The sequence below is a fragment of the Pelodiscus sinensis genome, chromosome 7 (genome assembly GCF_049634645.1).
Source record: "Pelodiscus sinensis isolate JC-2024 chromosome 7, ASM4963464v1, whole genome shotgun sequence".
Taxonomy (NCBI): Eukaryota; Metazoa; Chordata; order Testudines; family Trionychidae; genus Pelodiscus; species Pelodiscus sinensis.
The window spans coordinates 4,105,660-4,130,839 of NC_134717.1; the positions used below are offsets into that span (position 1 = coordinate 4,105,660).

General features: G+C 45.1%; 1 long non-coding RNA gene across 1 annotated transcript in view; it reads right to left on the minus strand.

The window, feature by feature from the left end:
* Positions 1–25,180, minus strand: part of LOC142830137 (uncharacterized) — a 110,818-nt gene that overhangs the window by 6,009 nt on the left and 79,629 nt on the right. The window contains exon 3 of the long non-coding RNA XR_012905107.1: positions 3,521–3,654. This is a non-coding gene — a long non-coding RNA (uncharacterized LOC142830137). The remainder of the gene's footprint in view (positions 1–3,520; positions 3,655–25,180) is intronic.

Consider the following 25,180-nt stretch of genomic DNA (forward strand, 5'->3'; position numbering starts at 1 on the left):
TCTCAGAAACATAGGATGAACCTGGAAGAATATTGCTTCTCAGTAAACCTTACAGAACAGAGATACAATGGAGAAATGTGGAGTAGTGCTCTGTTTTGGCACAGCTAAATCAATGCTGGAAAAATTTTTTATTGAAAACCAACTTGACTATAATTCTTTAGACTTTTTGTGTTCATTTAAATATAGTGAATGATGACAATTTACAGGGATAAAGAAAAAAATATCCTTGATGGAATTCCCATTTAAAAACAATTACTAAAACAATTAAATGAACAAATGTTAACAATCCCATTTACAGTAAAACTCTAGTAGTCCGGCATCCAATAGTCCGGCACTCCTGATAGTCTGGCACCAAAATGGCAAGAGCTTAGTGACTAAGCTTCGGCAAAAAAATGAGTCACAAAGTAACAGCGGCAGCAGCTGAACTGAGCAAAATGGGTAAAAAAGGGTTAAAAGAACTAAAACATTACACAATACTGTATACAGTATATACATAACCAGCTTATAGTACCTCCTGATACTCCGTCATATTTTATAATCCAGCACCACCTAGGTCCCATAGGTTCCGGATTATCGGAAGTCTACCGTATTAAGAAATCTGAAATAAAATTAACTTAATAACAACAGCACTGTATTTCTGAAAAATACAGTCATTTAAATAAAGTATCAGAGGGGTAGCCGTGTTAGTCTGAATCTGCAAAAGCAGCAAGAAGTCCTGTGGCACCTTGTAGACTAACCGAAGTGTTGGAGCATAAGCTTTCGTGGGCAAAGACCCACTTCGTCAGATGCATGTAGTGAAAATTTCCATACCTGCCTCTGGAAATTTCCACTACATGCATCTGACGAAGTGGGTCTTTGCCCATGAAAGCTTATGCTCCAACACTTCAGTTAGTGTATAAGGTGCCACAGGACTCCTCGCTGCTTTTAAATAAAGCATGCACATTTTCCTTTTATTAAAAAAAAAAGAAAAAAATACTTCATTGAGCAATGCCAGGTAAATCTGCTAGTAATAAATAAATAATCAAGGTAGCCTGAAATTTGATAGAAAAACATCATTTTTCAAGGTGAATGATTTTTCACCCACATGTTGGTTTTAATAAAATAACGTCCCTCAGGTTCAAAGTAAGAAAATATCCAGCTCAAAACTCAAGCTGGTCAATTTCAAAGGAATGAATTAATTACATTAAATTAAATACATTCAGTGTTTCCAGGGTTCAGTGGACATTGAAATTGTTGGACGGGTTCAGTATCTGATATTGAAGGAAGTTATTTCACTAGGGAATCTATTTAATATAATACAACTTTTTTTCCCTCTCTAAGTCTCTTTAAAGAGTAATTTTTACTGCCTTAAATTAGAAGCAGATGTCTGTCCCAAGAGCAGTCATATTCATTAGTTAATTCAGGTGAGACTGGGCTGTGTCCCAAACAGCGAACCTTCAAATCTAAGGCACATCAAAATCTTCCAGAGGTGGAGATAAAATTAGTATTGTATATGTGGAAGGTCTGGATATCAAGTAGGAAAATAAGTTGGAGGCCCCAGGGTATATATTGAGGAGATTAAGTATCAAAGGGGTAGCCGTGTTAGTCTGGATATGCAAAAGCGACAAGGAGATTGTAAGGAGAAAACCATGCAGCCAAAGAGAAAGCAGTGACGGTTCATTAGAAAAAAGGCCAAGATATATTAGTCATTGGGGATGAAATATACAGTACGCCCTTCCTCTTTGTTTTGATAACTGGGCTGACAAATTCACCCTCCTTATGAGCTCAGTTGTACAAAGTTCATAAAAGATTGTAAGTTGTCACAATAATAAGTGATGATGGTGAAAGGTGGGACGGAGAGAGACTGATTTAATCTAAGGCCTTGTCTAGACCTACTCGGAGATCAATGCTCCAGAGATCGATCTTTCAAGGTTTGATTTAGTGGGTCTAGTAAGCACCCTCTAAATTAACTGCTGAGGAGAGGGCTAAGAGAAGTAGATGGGAGAGTTTTTTCTGTCAACCTCCCCCAGTGACAACGCTGCAGTAAGTCGAGCTAAGGTTGGAGCAGCATATCTTAGTTCGACTTTCTCCCCTGGAGCAAACCTGGCCTAAGTCAAAAGATCTTTTGACATAACTCCGGGACTGTTCTGAAATCAGAATGGGTAAATACAGAGGATGTAGACGTGGAAATTAATGAATCAAAATTGGTTTGTCAGTTGTTAAGCCATGAGAAGGATTGGGTTAGTCCACCCATCACTCCCCCTTTTTTTTTTAGTCCATCAATAAAGAGACTTTTGCAGGAGCTGGGAAATGCAGAACAGATGGAAACCAGAGCGAGTTTGACCTTTTCTGAGTCCCAGACCTCCTGCCAAGTCTGAGCATCGACACTGCAGCTTTACAGCCCAAAGCAGTGACCTGGGCCAGTTGGGATGTTTAATTGCATTGTAGACCATTAGTGGCGCTAATGGTGCTTGGGAGATGACTTCACAGCTAAGGACGTCAAGAGGAAATTTCAGATCAATTACCAGAAATGGCAGGGCAGGTTCTGGGCACGCACAGAGCAGGGAGAACATCACCCCCAATGCACGTGTGCTCACACACACACACACACACACACACACACACACACACACACACACAACGCCAAGCATTCTGCAGTTTGATTTCCGGGAAAGAAAGTAAATTCAAGGCTCTGATTCTGAAATGCTTGTTCACTAGCAGTATGCTAAAGGGACAGGAATACTCCTTGAGTAAGTCTACACGGGCAGCTTCTTGTGCAAGAACAGCCATTCTTGCACAAAAACTTGCCTGCTGTCTACACTGAATGTGCGTTCTTGTGCAAGTAAATTTACAGTACAGTGTTGTAAAACAGGGCTTCTGCCAGAAGAGTTGTTCCTCTCCTCACGAGGAATAAGCCCTCTTGCACAAGAGCTCTTCCACAAGAGGGCAGTGTAAACCGGCAACATGAATTTCTTGCTCAAGAAGCCCCTATAGTTAAAGTGGCCATCAGTGCTTTCTTGCAGAAGAGAGAGTCCACACTGCCATGGATGCTTTTGCGCAAAAGCACATGGCAATGTAGACATGCTTTTGTGGAAGACTTTTTGCGCAAGAACTCTTGCGCAAGAAGCTGCCAGTGAAGACGTAGCCCTTCGGTCTTATCCCACTCGCTAACCCACAAGGGGGCAGTTGCAACAAACTTTGCGCTCTCTCCCCCTTGACAAGCAAACAAATGCAGAATCAAATGCAGCTGTTGTGCAAAACAGGCAGGAAAGTGACCAGAAAGAAGAGGACAACTCTGTGGTTTGAGTCAGACTGGATACAGCACTGAAGAATTTTCTGTAGAGAAAAGCCCATCCCTGGCAGAGGGGTGTGTACAAAATGGATTCTTCATAAGATTTACGAGGAAATGAGAATTCTGGTCTGCAAATATTTTTTTTCAAGATTTCAAAATGTATGTGCCTCAGCAGAACAAAATCATTTTGAATTTTGCCAGTGAAAAATCAAGTGAGAGAGAGAGACACCCAGTGGTTAGAGCACTCACCTGAAATGTGCGAGACAGGATCAAATGTCCGCTGTGCTTCATTGGGACCAGGGACTGCACCTGGGTTGCCCCTTCCTTCTGGGATATTCTGGGATGGATCTCTCTTCTGCCACCCCATCCGGCACCTGAGCAAACTTCCAGATGAAAGTTTTGTCAAAATCAATATTTCCATTTCAAAACCTCAATATTCCCCAACAGAAAAAAAAAGAGGTTTGTTAATAAATCATTAACCAGTTCTCATTCTGTGCTAGAATTCTAACTTCAGGGTTTCATCGGTGCATTCATTTTTAAGCAGCTATATTGAGGCAGATTATACCTCAGTGGTGAGTGTTTAATCAGAGATTCCAGAAGACTGGAAAAGGGCAAATCTAGTACCCATCTATAAAAAGGGAAATAAGAACAACCCAGGAAACTACAAACCAGTCAGTTTAACTTCTGTGCCAGGGAAGATAATGGAGCAAGTAATTAAGGAAATCTTCTGTAAACACCTGGAAGATAATAAGGTGATAGGGAACAGCCAGCATAGATTTGTAAAGAACAAATCATGTCAAACCAATCTGAAAGCTTTCTTTTATAGGATAATGAGTCTTGTGGAGAGGGGAGAGGAGTTGGACGTGGTATACCTCGACTTTAGTAAGACATTTGATACAGTCTCGTATGATATTCTTATCTATAAACTAGGCAAATACAACTTAGATGGGGCTACTATAAGGTGGGTGCATAACTGGCTGGATAACCGTTCAAACAAAAGGCAAAAAAGAGCTTCCCTTATTTTTCAGTGCGCGGGTTCGGCAGAATTGGCCAGTTTAGGGATTGACAGGGAGAAGGCAGACTGAGCAAGTGTAATGTCATGAGGCGGAACCAAACCTGGGACCTCTGGAGCTTAGTGCATTGAGTCTCTACTGCATGAGCTAAAAGCCAGGTGGCGCTTAGCTAAGGCTATAGAGCAAACATATTCCATGGGCACGGAGTTCACAAGGAGGGCCTCTCTCTCTTCTTAGAGCAGTGGGCAGTCTTCATCTGGGGCCCTTACTTTATACCGTTCACCCTCACTCCCATTCTTATGGTCTTCTGTCGTTCTCCCAAGCAATCGAGGGACTTCTGAGCTCTGTGGCCCCTCCCTGTTTAAGGATGCCCTTTTGCTTTGGTGAGCTCCCGCCTCCATTCCCAGGAGTGAAATGGGCCAGGAACATCTCCTCAGAGCAGCAGCTCTTGTCTTGGATTTTCTGCTTGGAGGCCTCCTCAGGATCTCCCTTTTTGGCCCTGTGGCCTATGGTCTGTTTGGGTTTTTTTTTGTCCCTTCCACTCAGCTAAATTCTGGCCCCGCCCCTATTTTATAGCTCCACCCACCAAGCCCAGTCACCACTTTGGCTGGAATCGCTCAGTTTCCATCACAGATAGTTTTGTCCATATTTCCCAAAACGGTCCCTCTCCGGATTCCATGTTTCGACTCGTTGCTTCACCCCCATCCCTACTGTCCTTTTATTTGTCTCATGATATTGAGTTGAATGTTGTATTTTTGGGGCTCATCACCTCTGCTCTGGGGGAAACAATTGTTGTTATGGGTGGAGCCTCCTGTGGTGTGTTTGCCCAAGTCACTGAGGGTATGTCTACACTACAGAGTAACTTGAGTTACTTGAGGAACGTGCACACTGCAATTGTATTCTTCTTCAAGAAAATCGAAAGAACAGAGGGGTTTTTCTGGCATTGATAATCCTCATTCTACGAGGAAGAAGCCTTTTTGTGAAAGAGCACTTTTGCAAAAAGGCGTGCGTGGATGGGGAAGAGGGAGTTCTTTCAAAAGAAGAGGGAAGAGGAAAAAGCACAGGTGCCCTGGTGGCAATTCCGTCCATAGGCATCACAACTTACATGCGAGAGTGTCCATTCAGTCTGGACGCTCTCTTTTGAAATAGCAGATCGGTTTTGGCAGAATTGGCCACTTTAGGGGATTGACAGGGAGAAAGGAGACTGAGCAAGTGTAATGTCGTGAAGTGGAACCAAACCTGGGACCTCTGGAGCTTAGTGCATTGAGCCTCTATTGCATGAGCTAAAAGCCAGCTAGTGCTTAGCTAAGGTTGTTGAGCAAACACATTCCATGGGCATGGCGTTCACTGTCCCAGGAGGTATGTGGGTTACACAAGGAGGGCCTCTCTCTCTCCTCAGCACAGTGCGCTTTACCCTGGAGTCTTTATCTGGGGCCTTTACTTTATACCGCTTTTGTGTGTGAACGCTCTTTTTCGGAAGATGTTTTTTGGAAGATCTCTTCCAAAAAAAAAAAGCGTCTCCCAAAAGAAGCCTGCAGTCTAGACATAGCCTGTGACAACAGGTTAGCTTCTCCTGCTTCTTTGAGCGGTGGATGTCGTCCGGTGTTCTCTGCTCAGTGTCCCCTTAGTGCCTTTTTTATTGCGCCCACCCTCTCTGTTACCATTATGTAGCTGACCTTGGGTTTCTGTGAGCTCTCCACATTCCCTTGAGGGTTCCCTGGTGAGAGTCCTGCCGCCCTCCCAGATGTCAAAGCGGCTGGCCTCTCACCGGCACTAAAATCTCTTCTGAAAATGAAATGTCGAAGAAAAACCGAAGATGATCATCTTAAAGAGGCTTCTTTTGTGCTGCCTCTCTCAAAACACCAGTGGGCCTGTCTCGGTTGATAGATATTTTGACAATAAAAAGCCCAGACGTGGCAGTTAAACCACAATCACTATGGACACGCATCACTTTTTTTTCCCCTCAGAAAAATATCACAGTTTTACTTCATGGGTCTATAGAGGATTCACTGAGACTGGATTGACCTGATATTGAGTCAATGATCCGTGAATTCTCCCTGGTGAGGCTAGATGTACTGTGCATATGTTACATGGCACTTTGATTCAGGATGAATGGGAGATAGAAGCCGCCATGATTTATGGCCAGCGTTTGTGTGTTACATTTTAAAGCTTCCACTGTTTATAAATTTGTGCCCGATCCCTGAGGTCATTTAAAGTTAATATTCTGTGTCTTTTGACTTCTAATTTGCTTTAACAGCTCATTTCTTCAGTTCTGCATTCAAGGGGTCTTTCTCAGGGCAAACCGACCATACAAAGCACTAAGCACTATGAAGATAGAAAGACCCTCTCACATCGACTTCTGATGTGTGTCACGGTCTCAGACTGCTTATGTTAGTTGGTAGTTAGGAGGGCACCGAAATTGAAATCTCTGAGTTTCGCTGCCATGTGTCAATCCTAGTTTAGAATTGATTTTTAACTCAAGGTTGAATTCTGGCCTTCCTGAATACATTATTATGGGTTTTTTTTGGACAATCCGTTTATTCCTTTCTTCATTATTTTCATCTTTCTGTAATAATTGGCAGGTAATTCTAGCTAGATAAGGGTTGCTAGGAACTAATTACTTTTCTACATTTTTTTCATTGTGAGGAAACAAAGCCAGCCTCTCTTGCTAATCTCCAAAGTCACATATTTGTTTTTTCTATCAAATCCATCACCAGCACACACAGAGACTTGCTTTAAAGGAATGCAAAGATGCCTTTAATAATAACTACATCACAGAGGGATGTGCGCAATATAAAAAACATATTTATTGATGCATCAAGAGGTCTGCTGTAATATTGATTGCATCCATTCCCCTGATGCATAGAAAACGACATAAAGGGGTATCAGGAAATCAGTATGCATTGTTCTGCATGACTCTTCCTTAACATAACATAAGAATGAGGGGCCCCTTAATGAAATTAATAGGTAGCAGGTTTAAAACAAACAAAATGAAGTTTTTCTTCATGCAGTGCACTCAACCTGTGGAACTCCTTGCCAGAGGATGTTGCGAAGATGAGAACTTTAACAGGGTTGTGACAGGTTTGTCCAACTTGGGCCCCTCCCCTAAGTCCAGGTAGGCCCTGCGTCCCCTGCCCTTCTCAGCATCCTGCCCAGAATCCCACGAGTCAATTATTTTGCTGTATCGCAAAGGTTTTTCTCTTATATTCTGCCAGTCAGTTTGGGGCCTGGACTTCTCATTGCTCCTGGAGGTGGGGGGGGGGGGGAAGGGATGGAGACGGGCCCTCCCTCTCCACTGGGTCCCAGCCCAGGGCCCTAAAAAGCAAGGGTCTGTTTGCCTTTACTCGGCTGATGTGGTGTTTCCCTGAAACTCATCAGCCCACGGGCACCAATATTGCCCTGGTCTGGGCTGCGTCCTGTCCCCCCCTTTGTCCTTGAACCTCCGTGTTCCGCCCGGGGTACCTACCACCTCTGTCCGGCATCCAGCTTCTTCCTCCGAGGGGCCGTCTCTAGGTGGTCACTGCCTGTTTCCTCCTCCGGGAGGGGGAACGCTTCCCATGGAGTCTCTCTAGCCTGCAGTCGCCGCCCCGCTCAGCAGAGGTCGGGGCTCTTTTGAACCGGGCCGCTGCCGGCCCCCGTGTTCCGGCGCCCTGCCCTGACAAGGTCCTGGCGTCCGCCTTTGTCCCGCCCTCCAGGCTGTACCCCAGCTCCTCAGGCCGGGGCAGCCTGGCTTCAGCTGCCGCTGCGCCTTCCTCCTCCCCATGCTGTTCTCCCCCCCCACCAGAAAAGGGGCTGGAAATGTACCAGCGTCAGTGCGGGCTTCTGTGAGCCCATCACAAGGGTTCAAAGAAGAACTAGATAGGTTCATGGAGGTTAGGTCCATCGATACTTATAAGCCAGGATGGGTAGGGACAGTGTCCGAGGGCCAGAACGGGGGGGAAAGTGTTTGGGGGCAGAGGGGTTTACTTACTCCTTGTGCTCTCAGGCACGACAGGCTGCAGCCCCTAACGCCCCGTCTTAATCTGGCCCTCGTCTGCACTGCAATTTCATAGCACCCCGACCCCCAGGAATCCAAGTTAGCCGAGCCAGCCTCTGAGACTGGGTGTCACAGGGGTTTTAGAGTCATGCAGACCATCCGCAGGTGCCTCACTTTTAGCAGCCAAGGTGAAAGATGTTGGCCTTTGCCTATTTCACCCAGTGCAAGAAGTGTATAAGAAGTGTGCCAAAGCCAACAGAAGTTGCCTCTGCACTGACTTCAGCGGGTTTTGGATTGGGCCCTAAAGGTAGCCGTTGTAAAGAATCGGAGAAACGCACTCCCTGTAATAGAGCTAACCAGCCATCCAATTTGAAAGAAATTGCCTGAAGCGCGAATTAGGGATGCTTCATTTTTTTTATGAAGTTTAACAAAAGGAACCAGAACCTCTGCTCTCACCCACCCCCAAGAAATGTTTCATAAAAAGCAGGCTTCATTTTAGCCAACGGATTCCCCTCCATTTTTTAGTCCTTTCGGAATAAAGAAGGAATTTTCCTTTTCATCTGTCAGTCACGCATCTTGTGGGGAGAAACTGGCTCTGGAAAAAACGATTACATGATTATATGGCAGCATAATCTCATGCTTTTTTCTCACATGAATTTGCTTTGCATTATGTCTCGATATGCAAATATAGTGAATAAATTGTTCATGCTTATAACATATGGGATTATGATTTTTTTTTCAAAACCAGCACTTAGATCCTTGATTTCATTTTTTTCCTGCAAAATTCTCTCTCTCCCATTTAGGGAGGAAATATAAAAAAATAATATGGACAAGGCCTGAGGGCAGGCTGACGGGAGATAGAATAGTGAACCATCTCTCTTGTAAGAAAACCTGTATTGTGTCCCATCTTGTGGCTAATCAAGGAGGAGGTGGAGGGATGCTTTTGAGGAAGACATAAGAGCTTTTCATGTGAATTATCGGCAATGGCAAAAATATGCGCTGGACAAAAGGAAGTGGGGGAAAATTATGAAAATGTCCAAGAACTGGTAAGGTCTATAAAGCTTGAACAAGAAGGAGGGAGAGAGAATACAATAAAATAGGGATATATGAAAATTCATCCATGCCAGCATTTACCAAGAGAGGAAAACCCACATAATGGGAACCAGTGAGGTTTCTCTCAAATACTCGAGTCCCTCTCCAACGGAAAAATAAACCTGAAACTACTGAAGAAGAACAGAAAGAGAAATGAAATTCAGTTAATTTTGAAGTTCAGTTCTTTGAACCACCTAAGCTTTACCTTCCATGGACGTTAGCACCTGTGTCCCCACCCACCCAAACAAGAAGGAGCAACACACATTTTAGAATAGATTACACTTGTGGGTGACAAGTCACATCAGGATGCTGCTCATGCAGCTAGCACAGCTAGATCAATGCACAGTCTAAGGCTACGTCTACACTGGCACCCTTTTCCGGAAATGCTTAAAACGGAACAGTTTTCCGTTATAAGTATTTCCGGAAAAAGCGCGTCTACATTGGCAGGATGCTTTTCCGGAAAAGCACTTTTTCCGGAAAAGCGTCCGTGGCCAGTGTAAACACGCTTTTCCGCAAAAAAGCCCCGATCGTCATTTTTTGCGATTGGGGCTTTTTTGCGGAAAAGACTACTGTGCTGTCTACACTGGCCCTTTTCTGGAACAGTTTTTCCAGAAAAGGACTTTTGCCCCAACGGGAGCAGCATAGTTTTTCCAGAAAAACACTGACAATTTTACAGTAGATCGTCACTGCTTTTCCGGAAAAGCAAGCAGCCAGTGTAGACAGATGGCAAGTTATTCCGGAAAAGCAGCGGCTTTTCCGGAATAAGTGGCCCAGTGTAGACACAGCCCAGGTGAATAGAGTGGGATCCTGGCTCAAGCAGGATAAGAAGCAATGGGCAGAAACTGCAGCAAGGGAGGTTTAGGTTGGACATTAGGAAAAACGTCCTGCCTGTCAGGGTGGTTAAACATTGGAATAAATTGCCTAGGGAGGTTGTGGAATCTCCATCTGTGGAGATATTTAGAGTAGATTAGACAGACATCTTTCAGGGATGGCCTAGATAGTGCTTGGTCCTGCTGTGAGGGCAGAGGACTGGACTTGATGACCTCTCTAAGTCCCTTCCAGTCCTACTGTTCTATGATTTGTAATTATGGCACTTATTAGGTACTAAAACTATAGCTACACAAGCTAGAATCATAGAACACTAGGACTGGAAGGGACCTCGAGAGGTCATCGTGTTCAGTCCCCTGCCCTCATGGCAGCACCAAGCATCATCTAGACCATCCCTGACAGGTGTCTGTCCAACCTGCTCTTAAATATCTACAGTGGTGGAGATTCCACAACCTCCCTAGGCAATTTATTCCAGTATTTAACCATCCTGACAGGCAGGAAGTTTTTACTTCAGCTACTTTACTTCAGAGTGTGTGTCCATGTCCTGAGAGAGACCGTCGCCTACAAAGGACATCCTTCCAGCTGGAATTCTTTCATGTCTCGTTTCCTTTATCTTAAACACCTCAATGCTATTTTTGCCATAAGTGCTACTGTTCTTGGGTGCTATGACAGACCGACAGATAGATAGATAGATAGATAGATAGATAGATAGATAGATAGATAATGACACACATGAATGGGTAGGTGATGTGTTGGCAGATACATGAACAGTTAATACTTAATGTTGCATAAATTATACAGTTATGGAAATGCCAGGCAGGAAGGGCCCTCACACTCGTCAGTTTGTCCAGCTCCTTGTACCGAGACAGGACCAAGCCAACCTAGACCATGCCTGACAAATGTTTGTCCAACCTGTTCTTAAAAACTCCAGTGGTGAGGATTCTACAGTGTTCCTGGGAGACAGGTGAAGGAACAGATTGATCTGGGACCTAAAACAGAGTTTTAAATCTCTACATGTAGGTATTTATTTACATTTGAGTTGGCCATTTAAGGGGAAACTCTTTCTCCTTGTGCTGAACAAGTAACTAACGGTGGCTAGTAGTGCAAACAAAACCCACCGAGAATAGCTTGCCTGAAGTTGGTATCCTTGGGAAATCAGACATCTGAATGGAAACTGAGAAAACAATTTTCCTCAGCCAGGCCTGTCATTCCTGAGAAATAATCAAATTCAACTCTTGAGGATTCTAAATTTACAATGTTGTTTGGAGCTAACCCTGACTTTTTTTTAATAAACACTGTACATTTTAAACAAAAATGATTAAATGATGTAAGTTATAAATATCTGTCTTGCCACAGTCAGATCAAAAGACCAAAGCCTAGAAATAGTTGCTTATTTCCATTCCATTGTAACGATGACAGAATTGGCGGTGACAGGCCTTTGGAATTGATTTGCAGCGGGTAACAGGCTAATTACAATATTTCAAAACAATTTTTCCCTTCCAAAGAGAGCTTATCCAGCACTAATCACAGGGAAATAAAATAATCAATGAAAACTACCCAGCCTGTAATCTATTTATTATTTGTAACCAAGATCACAAGCAGAGCCCCGTTTTGTTAGGTGCTTTACAAACACATACGAGGGAGCTTCCTTGCTCCCAAAATGTACCTTCTAATAGTTAAGATGAAATGTAGCAATTGTTGTTATCTCCATTATGCAGAAGTGGGAACTGAAGCACAAAGAAGACTAAGGAACTTGCCCAAGGTCACACAGGAGGTCTGTGTCAGAGCCAGGAATTGAATCCAGTCTGCTGAGATCTTCTCACCCTATTGCTCACAGGCTTCATGGTATTGTCACCGAAGATCCGGCCCAGGGCAAAGTTCTTAGCTGCAGCTGGCCCTGGGGCTTTTGGTACGGTGTTTGTACAGTGTCTAGCACAATGGGTTCCTGGTCAGCTCTAGGGAAATGACTCTCAAAGACAATTTCCTTCTGCTCAGATCTTCTTGGCGACTGCTTCCAGAGGGGAACAAGACGGCCACGAGCTGCAGCACATGCCTTTGGGCTAGGTTGGCTTCCAGCACTCCACCAATACCACGCATGAAACTAATCGAAGGTCTCCCTGTACAACAAGGGGGAGGAGGGAATAAGGCAGAGATCATCTGGTGTCCACTTGAATACCTCTGCGAGGCAGTGATGCCATGGGCATCGAGAAGAACCTGGAGAGGCAGAGATCATTGAAGAGAATGAACCAAGCTGGCACATGGCCTGATTCTGCAATGGCCATCTCAGATCCCGCAAAGAAGTCATTGGGAGTACAGAGCACTGAGCAGCGCACAGGAAGCATTCAGCACCATGCATCCCTTCGTCTGCAGCATGTCCTCGGTGAGGTTGGGCTTAGAATCCAAGAGCTTTGGCCCTGTGTCTTGGCCTCTAGCCACCACCCATTCCCTGCTTAGAGAGAGAGATTCATGGAGGCTAGGTCCATCAATAGCTAGTAGCCAGGACGGGAAGGGATGATGTCCCTAGCCTCACTTAGAATGGGTGACAGGGAAGGGACCACTTGATGATTTCCTGTTCTGTTTATTCCCTCTGGGGCATCTGGCATTGGCCAATGTCAGCAGACAGGACACCAGGCTAGATGGACCTTTGGTCTGACCCGGTGTGGCCGTTCTTATGTCCTTAAAAAAAAGTGCATGGCAAAATTATCGCTATTATCATAGTAAGGTCTCAATATCCCAACCCAGAACAGGATCCTATATTATGAGGCATTGTCCAAACACATAGGAAGAAACAGGCCCTGCCTTGAAGAGCTTATCAACTTAATAGACGAGGCAGACAAAGGGTTGGAGAAAAGCCAGAAGGTATCCTTAGATTATAAACTCTTTGGCCCTGAGGCTTTTCGTGTGGTGTTCGCACAGTGTCTGGCACAATGGGTTTCTGGTCGGCTACTGGTGCTCATAGATGCTATGGCCAGGGCTTGACAAAACACAGCAACATCTACTCGCCAGCCCTGCACTGCCCATGCGCCAGACCCACATTGCACATGCGCGTGCCGCCGGTGACCGGGGTGCCCAGCTGAAATCTACTCACCGCAGGCGAGTGGATTCATTGATTTGTCGAGCCCTGGCTATGGCAATACACATAATAAAAGAAACCCGGGTTTCTAAGAGGTCAGTGTAAAAACGAAGACGAGAGAATCCACTTTTCCCGACTCGGGGCCTATCTGCTGGACCGAACCACCTTCCAATGTGGTCCTTCTTCACCATCCTCTTCTGCAGGCTTTTCCCTTATCGGGGATGCTGGCAAGTGACACTCTCGAGGGGAAACAGGGGCCTCTGACTAAACTGTTTGCTGGCGACGTTGCCAGGACGACGTGCCAATGAGTTGTAATCAGCAAGGATTTGCGTGTGGAAACACAGTCCCTTCCAGAATCGCCAGCTCACCGTCATTACGGAGTCTCTTAATCCCCCATAAAAACACTTAGCCTGGCGATTTTGTCTTGCACTTGTGGTTTTAACTGTTCAAGGCCAACATTTTGGCTGGGGCTCACTTTCTGGGGAGGCAGCGCGAGAGGCTGTGGGCAACACTTCACAGGAGGGAGCCATTCACCCTTGTACTTCCTCAGTTAAAGGGACACTTTAAGCTACTTGACTCAGATTAGACACCATCTCTGTCCGTTTTCTCCCACAGCAAATTAAATACAAGGCAGCCACTTGTATTCCCAGCAGGGAGAAGACTGTTGTTTTCTAGCACAAGGCCTGGGACCCTTTTAAAATTGGGAGATGCCCTCACATCCCAGGTGGACATGGACATGCAAACGTGGCCAAGAAGCAGCAGTGAAAGTTGGCTATGTACTCTAAGCACAGGACCAGGTGGCATGATGGTTGCCCCGCTCTGGCCCTACAAGGGTTAAAACCAGTCTAGGGAGGCTGTGTGGCAGGCGGCCACAGGTGAGGCTCTGGCCAAGTGAGCTCCCAGGTGGCAGGGCCTGAGGCAAGGCCTGAGGGTAGTAGGGCTCTAGGGAGGCAGCAGGTCCACACCCCCTTGCCAAGGATGAGCGGCCATTTCAGATGGCAGTTTGCCCCTGAGGGACGGGGCTAGATGAGGACTGACAGTGGGTCATTGAGGCAAAGTGGGCGTAGGTGGTTGGGGGTTTCCTGAGGGAGAGAACCCCAGAGTGTGGGGACCCTGTGGCAGGGCAGTTCCCAGAGGAGAGGGCACTATGGTCTGGGAGGGACATGGGTCCTAAGGTGAAGTGGCAGAACCACTAACACATAAACAGGTAACAGTAGGTGAGACATGGGGGTGAGCGGCTCGGGGGGGGGGGGGGGAGGAGGGGTGCTCAAGCATTGAGCGGTGCTAATTCCCAAGTGACCAGCAGGAGGCGTCGGAGCAGTGAGTTGCACCATGTTACACACTGTCCCCTTGTGGCTGCAGTTCAGAGTAGCTAAGACCCTTCCTGGACACTATTATTATTTAGGAGAGATGTTGCTCAGGATTTTCAAATAAACCTTCTCTCTGATGCACTCCTCCCTGCTTTCCTGAAATGAACTGTAGACAGTAATTCCTGAGAGAACACCAGGTTCCTTGTGGCTTATATAAATTCTATTTAATTAATCTGAATTGTGAGTATCTTCCAGCCTACACTGGGAACCAGCGTACTTAATTCCCCAAAGTAGCAGGATGACTCATCCATTTATCTCATATAATCCTTAAGGGAAGACTAACTTACTCTGAGTGGAGTTGAATTACCTTGCTGCAAATGGGAATTTCCTCATACATAGACACCTTAGATTCGATCTTCCTGTTCATTGTCTTTTAAGTAGAGCGATGCGGGAAGTGGAATTTCCATTAGACAGCAAATTCTGTTATTTCTAAATTTGCTTTTGTGCAGAAGAAGAAGAAGAAGACATCTCATGTTGAAATTTCCCACCTACTGAAATGTTTGGGTCAGTCAAGTCATTTTGAAACCAACGGAGTGTGTTGAAATCTTATCGAGGTTCTTTGTTTTGATTCATTTGAAATGGAATTTTGTTGAAATCGACACACTACGGCGGAATATTTCGATTCCGACGAATCGGCATTGCCCGATAATAGAATAAGGTTCTGTCAGAAAAATTTCAATCAGGCTTAGTTTTAAGGTGGTTCTGTTCCTTCTTCCTACCTATTTGGAAATATTGTAACCTTATATGTAGCTGTAGTGGCCTCGGTGAAAACCAAAGAATGTCTTGTGTCAGAGACAACCACCTAACCTCAAGATGATTCTTACCAACAACCACAGGACATACCACACTAATACCAACCCCGGTACCTTCCCTTGCAACAAACCCTGTTGCCAGCTTTGTCCACATATTCATTCTGCTGATACCATTATTGGACCTAACCAAGTGAGTTATAAGATCAAGAACACATATTCCTGCGCATCCAGAAATATAATCTATGCTATCATGTGCCGAAAGTGTCCGTCTGCTATGTACATTGGACAAACATCTCAGACACTTCGCCAAAGGATTAATGCCCACAAAACAGATATCAGACAAGATCACAAAGAAAAAACAGTTTCTTGCCATTTTAACCAGAAAGGACACTCTCTCAATGACTTAACCACCTGCATTCTGCTACAAAGACCTTTTACATCTGCACTTGAAAGGGAATCCTCTGAACTGTCATTCATGTTAAAATTCGACACTCTCCAAAAAGGAATGAACAAACACTTGAACTATCTCACCCATTACCAAGATAGCTTCCCCAATTATCACCTCTAATACCATTAACTCACAAACATCCCACTCTCTCCACCTCTAATATCATCAATTCACAGACACTTACCTTCCTTCCTTCCCCGCCCCTGCATCCCACTCCTGTTCTGCAATGTGATTTGTCCTTTTCATATGTGTTCATTTTTTTAATTGTATCCTTTGGCATATACGGTTGTGACTATTTTCTTCCACTATTTGATCTGAGGAAGTGGGTCTGGCCCACGGAAGCTCATCATCTAATAAACCATCTTGTTAGTCTTTAAAGTGCTACATTGTCCTGCATTTTGTGTCAGAGAGACACTGCACTTCTGTGGTCCTCGAGAAGGAGAACATCACTTCACCCTTTTTTGGAACAACATTCTCCTGCCTGTGCACCTGTTCAGCTCTTCTGGCCAATAAGTGAGAGGGGTAGATTCTGGATACCTCTCACTCTGCAACCCATTAATCCTTCTCCACTACCTTGCTTGCAGCGGGCAATAGAGCTAGTTGGGAATGTTTTTTATCATATTTTTCTGTTTGCTGGTTTTAACTGAACTTTTTTTAGGAAGACTGCTCACCAGCTGAGTAGTGTCTCCACTCAAAACCAGAGAGAGATCCCTGATGGAGTCTACGTGGCATGGCTCCTGGTGGCCTGTTGTGGTCCTGGTGATGCACCTCCAGGTCTCCTCAGATAATTGCTCAGACCAGACTAGTTCAACTCTCTGTAACAGGGCAGCGTTCACTTCCTGCAAGTGCCCCCCTCTGTTTCAGTTTCAGCCTTTTTGGCTACTCGGCCTGCTAGCCGAGTCACACAGACAAGGTGTGAGTCACTCAAAACCCCGTCTGGGATTCATACTTAAGAGAGGCCCATCTCGGTGCCCTCTACCGTGTCTCCGAGTCTGTTCTCTCGTTCTGGATGTGAGTGGTGCCCCCAGGGCTTTTTCTCCTGGAGACAACTCCTTGTGCCTAAAACAGGGCTTTATCACTCTCACCATAGTCCACAGTCTTTATCCAGCTCTCCACTTGGCGCTACCCCTGGTGCTGCTGCTCCCTCAGCCTGCTAGTTAACCCCAGACTTCTCTCCTTGAGCTCTGTCCTGCAACTAACTACTGCTGTGCTTACAGCTCCTTTTGTAGGCCTTCCTGGCCTCTGATTGGCCAGTTCCTCCACTGCCGCTCTAGCCTTCTGGAGGACTTTTCTACGGTCCTTTTCTGGCTGGTCTGCCCCATTACACCCTCTTTGTGGGGTCTAGTTTATTCACTCATTTGACAAAGGGCAACTCACTTAGGGTATGTCTACACTACCACCCTAGTTCGAACTAGGGTGGTTAATACAGTCATTCGAAGTTGCAAATGAAGCCCAGGATTTAAATATCCCGGGCTTCATTTGCATCTTGCTGGGCGCCGCCATTTTTAAATCCCTGTTAGTGCGGACTCCATGCCCGCGGCTACACGCAGCACGGAGTAGGTAGTTCAAATTAGGCTTTCTAATTCGAACTACCGTTACTCCTCATGGAATGAGGTGTACCGGTAGTTCGAATAGAAAACCTAATTCGAACTACCTACTCCGTGCTGCGTGTAGCCGCGGGCACGGAGTCCGCACTAACGGGGATTTGAAAATGGCGGCGCCCGGCAAGATGCAAATGAAGCCCGGGATATTTAAATCCTGGGCTTCATTTGCAACTTTGAATGACTACATTAACCACACTAGATCGAACTAGGGTGGTAATGTAGACATATCCTCATTTAGTCGCTCAAGTTCATGCCTATGTGAGGATGGGTCTACACTGCACCGTTTTTCCAGAAAAACGGCCATTATTCCAGAAAAACAATACTAGCATCCACACATGAATTGCATTATTTTGAAAGAAAATCGAAATAACGGAGGGCTTTTTCCAACATTGGTAAACCTCATTCCATGAGGAATAACGCCTCTTCCAAAAAAGCTCTTTCGGAAGAAAGTGTGTGTAGATGCTCCACTGCTGCTATGTTGAAATAGCTCCTCACCGGGGCCATTCTAAAGTTATTCCTCCCCAGTGCCTCCTGGGGCTCTAAATCAAGATAGCGTGTCCACATTAAGGCAGCCTCCCTCAGATTTATTTGGAGGCTTCCCTGTAGTGTGGATGCTCTATTTCAAAATAAGCTATTCCGGAAGATATCTTCCAGAATAGCTTTTTCCAAAATAATCTTGCAGCGTGGCTATATCCTAAGAGTCCTGATCCTTTTCTTCCCCTGTTCAGGAGCTTTCAGCTGGATTGTACTTGAGACAAACCTAGTTTCCCTTTCTTTAAAACAGGAGCTGCCTCTCTCTCCTCCTTGGAGCTGGAGTTGTCTCTGCAGAGCCTCAGGCTCCTTGTTTTTCAGATGGATGTTTTTCTAGTCAGTCCTTCCACCCTCAGGCTAGACAGGCTTAGCAGGCAAACCTTGGCCTCCTGCTCTCTTCCCCCTGCTAACCTGCCTGCTCCCTCAGCCTGCTCAGAAGAATTTATATTGTCCCCTTTTCCTGACTCACTCCTTATTGGCTGGATCAGAGAGGAGCCCTGCCCCACCCTTTCTGCAAGACCCCAGGTCCTTAAAGATACAGTAACAGGATTCCTTTTAACAGCCACTTCCTCCAGGGATCCCGTTCCTCTCTCTCCATTTCACCTCAGGCTTTATGTATCTAACCACCCCCAGTGCTCAAAGGGCCATGACACATGGCAGGGAAAAGCTGACTTCTATAAAACACAACCCTTAAAGGAGCAGGTCATGGGTCATAAATCCAGCAGAGCCTGATAATGATTGATCCAGGAAGAACGGACATCTCCCACATCCAAGGCGAATGCCCTAACCACAGGGCAATTGGCTATTCTTGGATGGCTTGCTTTCTCACTCTGGTGTGTTGTTTTTTTTCACAAAACCTTTTGAACGGTCTCCGATTTATTCCAAGGTGGAACCAAATTTGAAAATTTATAAATGTTTGTGAGCCAAAGTGCTTGTTGTCGAACCTGTCATAGTCCAGTTTCTGCTCTTTCCTTGTGTCTTGGATCACGACCTGCACAAGAGGCGAGAGGCCAGGCATGGATTGTGACAAAATAGCCTGATAGGACTTGTTGGGCTCCAAAGTACCTTGGAAAATCCAGCCTTTTAAGGCCAACCTCGTTACGTATTGCACAGATGATCATTTGAGCAGAACCATTCTGCTACTATGCATCTCCCTCCATCCCAAATTGCCTCCCCAGATCGTAAAATCCTCAACTGCCCCTTCCCTTGCTGCCAACACTCTAGCCTTGCCTCGGACGACTTGCCTAATGCATTTCTGCTGTGTCATCACAGCCATTTACAGCTTGCTGGCAGTGGCAAATGTGGGGAGAGTGTAAAATAAATATGGGGCAGGACTATACTGACTGCATTAGTCATTTTCGCATTTAGCAACATTAGAAACCTCCAGGGTGTAGCTGAATCAAGGTGTTCCAGGATTGCCATCTGGCTTCATTAAGGTACTGTAGAACCTAGAGGATCCAGCTTATCACAGAATACATGATGATCAACTGCTTGGGTCTTCCAAGGACCTGCTTGTGTCTCTACTTTCAAAGCAGCTTTACTGCCATCAATGGGAGATACTTAATTCCTCCCGCTGGAGAACAGTATCCACTGATCATGAGATGGACATGCGTGCCAACTAATTAAATAAATGGCAAGACATTTGGTTCATTGCTAGTCAAACGTCTGCAGTGCTGGACACCCCAGCAAGCATTATCATAATGAAATAATGATCAGTTCCAATTAAATCTACTCTACATTTTAAAGAGTTTGTCTATTTGTTGGTTTGATCAAGAACTCCTCCATGGAAAGAGCTAGGACCACCACGTTTGGTGTACAGCTTCTTCTTATCATAACCCAAAGCATTGTAAGGGTTTGGTTGTGCTAGGAAAATGGGATGTGCTTGGAATGGGATTGCCTCTTATAAAACCAAACAGATAAAAACATCAAAACAAATGCAGTCTGCACAATAGATATAACTGAGGAAAGGTTGAAAGAGACTGAACCAAGCAGAGCCAGAAACATAGGATGTACCCAGAATGGATTGCTTTCTCAATACAGAAAAGAGATAAAACAGAGAAATGTGATGCAGTGCTCTTCTTTGGCACAGTTAAATCCATGCTTAAGTGTTGAAAACTAGAAGACAATGTTATCGGAAACCAAATTGACTCGAGCCCTTTTTTGTTAAAACATAGCGAATGATAACAGTTTATAGCGATGACGAAAAAATACTCTTGATGGAATTACCATTTTAAAAAAGGTACTGAAAAAATGGAAAAAAATTAACAATCCCTTTTTTTTACAGAAATCCAAAATAAAAATGGACTTCATAAAAATAACACTTTATTTTTTAAAAATAACCAAATACATCATAAACATTTTCCTTTTTTTTCCATAAAAGAAATCTTCACTGAGTTAAGTACCTGAACAATGCTGGGTAAATCTGCTAGTTAACGATCAAGGAGACTCAGGCTATGTCTACACTATGGCTGTGTCTAGACTGGCCAGTTTTTCCAGAAAATCAGCCGCTTTTCCGGAAAAACTTGCCAGTTGTCTACACTGGCCGCTTGAATTTCCGCAAAAGCACTGATGATCTCATGTAAGATTGTCATTGTTTTTGCGGAAATACTATGTTGCTCCCGTTCTGGCAAAAGTCCTTTTGCGCAAAACTTTTGTGGAAAAAGGGCCAGTGTCGACAGCCCAGTTTTGTTTTCCACAAAAAAGCCCCGATCGCGAAAATGGCGATCGGGGCTTTTTTGCAGAAAAGCGCGTATAGATTGGCACAGACGCTTTTCCACAAAAAGTGCTTTTGCGGAAAAGCGTCTGTGCCAATCCAGACGCTCTGTTTCAAAAATGCTTTTAATGGAAAACTTTTCCGTTAAAAGCATTTCCGGAAAATCATGCCAGTCTAGACATAGCCTATAGCTTTTTCCGATTGCTTTTCCGGGAGAGGATTTTCCGACAATTAGTCCCGTGTAGACGGAGCCAAATGGTGGAAAAGCCTCCTCTTTTGGAGGCAGTGATGGCCCATCAGTACAGTTGAACTAGGCGGTTGCCTAGGGTGCCAAGGTAAACGACTGTTGAGGGCTTTGGAGGCGGGGGCGCCGATGGTGTGCCGATGGCGCATTTCGCCTAGGGTGCCAATTGCCAGCAGCTTGTCTAGGGCCTCTCCTGTTCAGAGGAGCCCTTATTCCTCGTAGAACAAGGTATCAAGGGCTCCCTGAAAGAGCACATCTGCTCTTCCATGAAAAAAAAGCAGGAGAGCAAATGCATTCCCTGGACACGGCGGGGTTTTTCCAGGATACCCTGGAATACCCCCGCAGTGTAGACATAGCCCCATTTTTAGCATTGGGAATACTTCCTGACACTGGGACTATCCTTATCCATAGGCTGAATACACAGTTCTGTAGGGCACCCAAAAATTTGGGGCACACTGGATTTTGGGTCCATCCACCCACCTCTTCCTATCCCTGTTATGTGGCTCAACTTCCTCCAGAGAGGATCCAGTTAACTTAAACGTGACAAAGCCCGCCAGACCTATTAGCAGTAATCTATGGAAGAGATAATTAAATCACATAGTAATTAAATCTAGTTAGCAGGCATTTGTCTAACCCAGGTATATCCTGTCAGTTTCTGACTTTACTGTGTCAGCTGAGTCAGTCTGTAACTTTAAAAACAATGAGCAATTCTGTGGCACCTTAGAGACAAACAAATATATATATACAGGGCTCGACAAATTGCAGCAAGAGCTACTCGCCAGCTCTTCACTGTGCATGTGCCAGACCGGCACTGTGCATGCACGCAGCACCGGTGAATGGGGTGCACGGAGCATCCGGCTGAAATTTACTTGCCACGGGCGAGTAGAAACAGCAATTTGTCGAGCTCTTTTTATATATATACATATATACAGCATTAATCCCAAGGTGACACAGGGTTACGCATTGACTTTACTGTGTGAGTCTACAGGACCTTAGTTTAAAATTTGCATTAAAATATTTCATTTGTGTGTGGCTTAAGATTATAAAAATCATATCTCTACACCAGCTGCCACCCTGCATAAGGGCACCAGTTTAATAGTACAGCATAGCAGGGTTGTTGACTTGAGTCCCACGACTTGAACTTGAGTCCAACTTAAGTCACTTGGTGACTCGACTTGAGACTCGACTCGGGTTCATTGTTTGTGACTTGAGACCCGACTTGAGACTTGCTAATTTTGTTACATCGACTTCGTGAAAAAATTGTCCGAAAATGCCGATACTGATGGCTTGTACAAAAGTGACTTGACATTTTTTTAAATTAAGACTTGAGACTCGACTTGGGACTTGATTCGAAAGTGACTTTAGGGACTCGAGAATTGACTTGAGACTTGAACTGTAATGGCTTGAGACTCGACTTGGACTTGATAATGACGACTTGAAGACAACACTGCAGCACAGGGACCCATAAATCTGAAAGACAGCCTTTCCTGACCAATCAATATTTTAGCCATTGGTAATTTTCTAAGAGAAATGGCAGAGGTGTCATTGCTTTGATTATTTAACATGAAGCTGGCCAATACACTAGCAAATGAGCAATAGGGGAAAATACTGGCTTGGCAGGCAATTGGACTAGTCGGCTTAATGAGAGTAAATTTCAACATCCTATGATTACCTAGATGCAAAAAGAAAGGTTGTGCTGGAGATACCAACAAAAATAAGTGATTGCAACATCTATAAAGGCATCTGTAATGGAAAGTGCCCATTGATATCAGTGTAAATATCAGACAAAGGAATGTTCTACTGTGTCTTGTTAGCCTGTCAAACTAATCCCTGCAAGTAGTCTTTATGTATAACTGTCTTATTCAGACACTTGGCTGTAATCCATCAAACACTTCTCATCCATTAAATATAATTATATGCTTTGCTGGAATAACCAGATGTTTAGTGCTGAGATGAGCAGATGTCTGTGCTTCACACCGGAAGGTTATAAACCTATTTATACTAGCAGTAAATGAACACTTGTCGCTTCTCTCTCACTCTCTTTTTTGTTTTAGGGAAATTGCTAAACCATTCTTTGCCTTTTTGGATCAGTGTAAGAAAGGCTAAACTTTGCCAGGAGGCATGATTGATATAGGGGTCCTTCGAACTGGTTGATCTTTTGTAATGAATTTAATGATGATTTTCCATTGCGTAACTTTTTAACATTAAAGACAATTCATCACTGGAACAATTTGCCAGTTTGTAGTTGGTGGTGGATTCTTCATCACTGACATTTGTGTGTGTGTGTGTGTGTGTGTGTGTGTGTGTGTGTGTGTGTGTGTAAACTGTACAGATAGTCTCCGACTTACGACCGAGTTACGTACCAGACACTTGGTCGTAACTCGATTTGTTTGTAAGTCGGACTCCATTCATTTAAATGTGACCGTGCTGTTCGTAAGTGCAGATTGCACATGTGATGGGGTGCGGTCATGGACGACCCCTTGGGGGTGCCTCCCGGGGTGCTGACACAGTCACTGCCACCAGGGGCAGATATAGGGCAGGGCAAACGGGGCGGCCGCCCCGGGCCCCGCGCTTCAGAAAACCCTGCGCATGCGCAGTGGCGCCACCGCGCATGCGCATGGCGTCACTGCGCATGCACCGTGGCAAAGGGGGGGCCCCGCAGAACGGTCATCTGCCCCTGACTGCCACTCTGGGGCTCCTCACCGCCCGGACCTGCTGGGCCAGCTCCACTGGTCTCCCCCAGCCAGGGCCCCGAGCTGAGGTCCCTACCCCCATCGAGAAGCAGTACAGACATTGAACCACTTCAGGTCCAAAGAGAGTGCAGTATAGGGCCCAGCCTCCTGAGAGAACACTCCCCAGATGGGATCAGACCCCAAAGAATGAGGTAAGCCCCCTTTAGCAATGAAAGGGGGAATGTGCACACTGGTTGCCCCCCAGGTAGCAATTGCTTACACTAGGTTTGACAGAAAATTCAAATGGTTTTATGAAGTGGAAGCTGTAGGATTTCAGTAGTAATAAGTGATGACAGGCAGAGCAAAATAGGTTACAAATCAAAAGAAACAAACCGCTTGGCTAATTCTCCATTCAAACCTCAGTACAAACTTAATCAAACTCACCCTAAAACCTCTTTTCCAGCTGCCCCCCAAAACCAGGGCTCTTTTCCCTGCTCTGGGGTCTCAGGCTCCTTCCTTCAGGTGCAGCCCAGCCAAAAGACCCAGGCGTCTGCTTTCCTATTCCTTTTGTTAAGGAGTTGAGGCTGCTCCCTACCAACCACTGCTCAGACTTAAGGACAAAAGATTGTCTAACAGTGGCTCATCTAGCAGTGGCAGATAACACCCTCCAATGTCTCCCATTCACACCTTTGAAACTCACAAAGTATTCCTCACTCCATGTGTCTAATTTTCTACACACAAAAGGATACATACAACAGAGTAAGATCCACAGAACCAGCGGATCATGACATGAAGATCGATGGGTTACATGAAATAATTCGCTCAACCCACCTTTGAGTTATGTATATTCATGTCCAGGGCTCGACAAACTATAGAATCTACTTGCCCGTGGCACGTAGATTTCAGCCGTGTGCCCCGTTTAGCAGCGGCACACACATGCGCAATGCGGCTCTTGTGCATGTGCAGTGTGGGGCTGGCGAGCAGTTTTCAACGCCGTTTGTCCAGCCCTGTTCATGTCCATGAATCCACTTCATAAAGCATGGGGGGGAGGGTCTGTCACAGCATGTTTGTAACTCCGGGACTGGCTGTAATGCGCTTAATGGGAGGTTGGTCGTAAATACGAACGGTCATAAGTCGATGCGTAACTCGGGGGCCACCGGTAGTTGAAACTGTTCTGTATGGCATGTGTGATACAGGACATCAGATTGGAGGACCACAGTGGTGTCATCTGGTCTTAAAATCCATGTATATTTATTGTATCTTCTGATAAATGTGTTTTCAAAGACATGGGGCCAGAGGTTAGGCTGATGTAAACGGCTATAGCTCTAGTAGCTTTGACAGAGTTATACCTATTACACCAGGAGGATCTGGCTCATCATACAACCACAACAGTCATATGAAATGCAACAGATTCAGCTTTTGCAAATCTTTCCTTCCATTTTGCTTCATGCGGGTTCTTACCCTCCTCCCTGAATTCTGAGTTCTAGTCTAACCTTTCATTGCAAAACTCAGCCGAAATAGCAAACTTGGCATGATTCAAGGTTGAACATAGGGGATGCCACTGCATTTATGCACCCCCAGTAATAAATTCTA